Source organism: Ornithodoros turicata, chromosome 8, assembly GCF_037126465.1.
Source record: "Ornithodoros turicata isolate Travis chromosome 8, ASM3712646v1, whole genome shotgun sequence".
Taxonomy (NCBI): domain Eukaryota; kingdom Metazoa; phylum Arthropoda; class Arachnida; order Ixodida; family Argasidae; genus Ornithodoros; species Ornithodoros turicata.
This window is the reverse complement of record NC_088208.1, coordinates 15,182,968-15,187,454: the sequence shown is the minus strand read 5'-3', so window position 1 is coordinate 15,187,454 and position 4,487 is coordinate 15,182,968.

The window sequence follows — 4,487 nt, the reverse complement described above, 5'->3', positions numbered from 1 at the left end:
AGGAAACTCAGGTATCAGATACTTTTATATATCCAGAACGCCTATATAAGCAAGAACATGTTGTCACGTGGTAACATCTCCATGAGTTGGAGGACTTGTTGTCATATCTGAAGACAGAAAGCTCCACCAACGAATTACCAAACGAGCGTAATAATCAAGCCTTACAGATCAAGTGACAGAGTAGCACACCCGATGGGATCAGCAGCATGGACGAGAGGATAAAAGCACCCGCTCGTATGTACGTATTAGCTCCGATGTGGCGCCGAACGGGGGAGGTGGTGGGTTCGAATCCTTCCACCGACGGTGTTGTCTCAGGTTGTCCTAGCGTTTTTGGTAGGCTTTCCAGACGGGTGTCGGCACGATTCCCCGTGACGTCGCCCGAGGACGTAACACCCTCTACCCTCCGCGCAGTTTTCCCGTCATCCGTCCATATCTGTATGTCACTCATAGCCATATTTGCTTCGCGAATCTTACACGGAATAATAATAAAAAAAAGATAACCGGATTTGTGGGTGGGGGTGGGGAGAAGATATGTTTGGTGGCTGAAGGCATTGAAAGCTAACTTGTAGTGGTTGGAGGGTAAAGCCCGCACGGTGTGGCGCTGGGAGGTCCATATGTGTGGAGGCTTCCTCGTTCAGGGGTCACTGCGGTTTAAGAAGCAATGAGGAGGCTGACAGAGTAGCAACGGCTGCCCATGAGTCCCCGACAGCCGTGTCCATTCTGCTGTCGAGAGGTGACAGAAGGACCCTACTAACTGCGTGGTTTCAGTCTTTGGCTCTGCAGCAATGGCGCCGGGATATCACGGCTCAATCGTTCATGTATTCGGTATACCCAAATGTGTCGTTTTCTTTCCCTGCCCGTTTATTCCGCCACTTTACCTCCCTCCTGCGTAGACTCCGTGTGGATTTCTCCCCGCAATTCAAGTGCATAGTCAGATGCTGCCACTTGCGTTGTCGTGGCGAACGCACTCTACTGCTCGCAAAGGCGGATACTGTGTGATCAACTTCCTCGTATCTTCCTGGGGAGAACAAGAAGATGAAAAAAACTGGCAGGGAACGACGCGAACTTCAGCACCTCCACCACTTCAACCATCACATTCTCCACCCAAATTGTCACCGTCAAGTCATAGTACAGTTAGACATCCTCATAGCCCTGGCCGATCTCCCTTGTGGCTAATGGCCATCCTCCGTGGTACGACGACGATGAAGAAGAAGAACGACGCGTGCTGCGGGACGGATGCATACAGGAAGCAGAAACGAAGAACATATGTGTCCTGTGAGTACTCTCAGCACTCATTCCACCGTCATGGTTTCTTCTATAGATGCTAGACATATCACTGAAAAGTAAGCATAAGAATGGCACGAAGAAATGGCGTGATTAGTTGTGTCCGTCCGCGGCTGCCGTGCACCGTCAGCGAATGGGTGATGTCAGTGAGGAGTGTCTGGGGCAGCCTTCGACATGAAGCTCTAATGTGACCACCGCGGTCCGCCCGTAAGTCCTGGCAAGTATTTACTTCGTCTGTTTTACCATAGCAGCAGGAAGGCATCAAATTCTTGGGGCGAACTCCATGGTAATGTCGATACCGATATGCGCTTCCAATCCACTGCACCCATTTCGAGAGAGCAAGTCTAAGTCTGGTTCTTTTACCTGCGGCATGGCCGATCGGATTAATCAATTAATCGGTTGCGTCGTTCGTGATTTATAAGAACCTGCAATACGCACTTTCCCTCTTCCTTTCCTCCTCGAGAAGGCCGACAATACGGAGAGCGCTCTCATTGGTCTCCGCCAAGAGATTCGTCCAATCATCGTCAGAGATCGCATGGAGAGACCAATCATCTGCCAGGCTTCGAGGCGACTTGTTTCGCGGAGGACACTTATTATGGACACTTTTTTGTCCCCGACGAAAACTGTCCATAAAGCGAGTCATCCATATTATGGAGCGTCAGAGAAGGATGAAAGAAAGAAATTTATTGCGGAAGTAAAGCAATAATCGCGGTTTGTTCGCACGCGTAACTCTGTGCAACGCAAAGAAGCAGGAAATAATATCGGACCAGCTCCCGCGGATTAGTTGTTAAGAAGCTGACCGCTTTCCACTGCGAGACTGGGGTGAGGTGAACTCGGGTTCGAATCCCCGCGTCGGCTGTGACGTCCCGGGGATGTCCCCGAGTTTTCCCGGTAGGTATGCCAGACGAATGTCGGCAAAATTCCCCGTGATGTCGGCCCTGGACGCACACTAATCGCCCTGTCTCTCCACTCCTTCCTGCTGTCCTCTCTCCATTTATCCACGTAACCATACGCCGCCTACAGCCACAGTTACTTCGCGGCGCTAAAACGAAATTTAAAAAATCTCGGCACCATAGAGTGCATAACGCATGAGCCTATATGCCAGCATTCATGGTGATCTTCAGACGTCCGCGGGCACTCGATGCAATTTACTAATTATATACATATAAAGAAAATTTATTACATTAACCTGGTGATATGTGCAGAGTAAGCAGTGAATAACAGTGGTATATACAGTGAAACCGGTTAATAACATAGAATGAATGACAGTGGTATACAGGGTGTTTCAAAAAACGTGTCATTCGGACTTTATAAAAAAACGGGGCGATGGAAAAATACGGGGTAAACGGCATTTGTGTGGCAACTGAATTTGCCATCTTGCAAAAATATTTTCATTTGATTTTATTTAAAATAAATTGAATTTCTTTAATTGAACTCCAAAATTTCCCAAGTCAACCTAACGTTTTTTTTACAGAATTAGAGAGCCTGTAGCGAACTTAGTCAGATCCACCAAGAAATCCGCTCGATATTGCAAATGGAACTGCCCAAAAAAAGTCCCGAAATTGCGGCTTCAAAGTTTCGGGTATTCAACGGCGCACGAAATCAGACGCAAAGATTTGTGGAGAGGAGGACTTGCTCCTGCCCACATGAAAGATAGAAGGTCGAAAAAAAAGCAGGGCGGGAAAAAAGAGGCGGAATCATTTTTGTTTGCCGCTTATCAACGTATGGTGGAATGTCGCCCGCCTTGTTATCGGCGCGTCTTGTGCTGGACGCCGGTCCGGCGATAAACTGTTCTAGCTCCATGGGGGCAGGAACATGTCCTGCCCTTCGCGCATCTTTGCGACTGATTTGGTGCGCCGTTGAATACCCGAAACTCCGAAGCCTCAACTTCGGGACTTTTTTTGGGCAGTTCCATTTGCAATATCGAGCGGATTTCTTGGTGGATCGGACTAAGTTCGCTACGGACTCTCTAATTCTGTCAAAAAAAAACAAAAAACGGTAGGTTGACTTGGGAAATTTTGGAGTTCAATTAAAGAAATTCAATTTCTTTTAATTAAAATCAAATGAAAATATTTTTACAAGGTGGCAAATTCAGTTACCACACAAATGCCGTTTACCCCGTATTTTTCCGTCGCCCCGTTTTTTTATAAAGTCCGAATGACACGTTTTTTGAAACACCCTGTATACAGAGAAACCACTTGATAACATACACTCTTGAAAATGAACTTCACCGCATAGCACACTCCTAGCCAACCATAATCTCGAATGATATCGTTATCTGCCCTGATTTGTTGAAAACGGGAGGCGTACGCCTTTTTATGACACTTATGCTGTTCATAATTGTCACAAAAAAGGCGTACGCCTACCGTTTTCAACAAATCAGGGACGATAACAATATCATTCGAGAGTATGGTTGGCTAGGAGCGTGCTATGCGGTGAAGTTCATTTTTAAGAGTGTAGAATGAATAACAGTGGTATATACAGAGAAACCAGTTAATAACATACAATAAATAATAGTGGTAGATAAAAAGAGACAGCGAAGAACAGTGCAGATGAAACAGTGAAGAACATTACATACACAATGAACCATTGAAACTATGAGGAAGAAAACCTGTACAGTGCTAAAATGGTGAAGAGAGATAACTAAGAAGGAAATATAAGACCAGCTTTCATTTGATGTTTTAACACTGTGTGGAGGTGACTGGTAAGATGACTCAGCAGTGCGTGAAAAATATTAAGGAATTTTTCACGGTGAAAACGTTCGTGGCTAGCCACGTCAATGAGAAAGCAGAGAGGTCCAAGTGGTGCAACTCACGGGTCAAGAAGTTTCGCACCTCACCACGAAGGGATGCTACTGCTGCCAGGACCGGAAGGAACCTCGCACGTCTCACCATGGCCCTGTTACGGGCCCTTCAGAGAACATGAGACCCTAAAAACGTAACCAAGCGGCATAGCCGATGCGTTACCGATCGCGGTGCGACACGGAGGGCACCCCCCTCTAACGGGCACCGCAACGAGAAACAACGCGCAGTTCGCGACCAGAAACATTTTGAAACTCGGCGTTCGTAAAATATGTGGTGTAAGGTTTCTTCTTGATTACAGAAGCAACAAGAGGAGTTTCTTGTTACAGCCATCCGAGAGAGGCGCCCGAGGATAGGCAGGGCAACCCACCAGACTTGTCACATAAAGTCACGTGACGGACG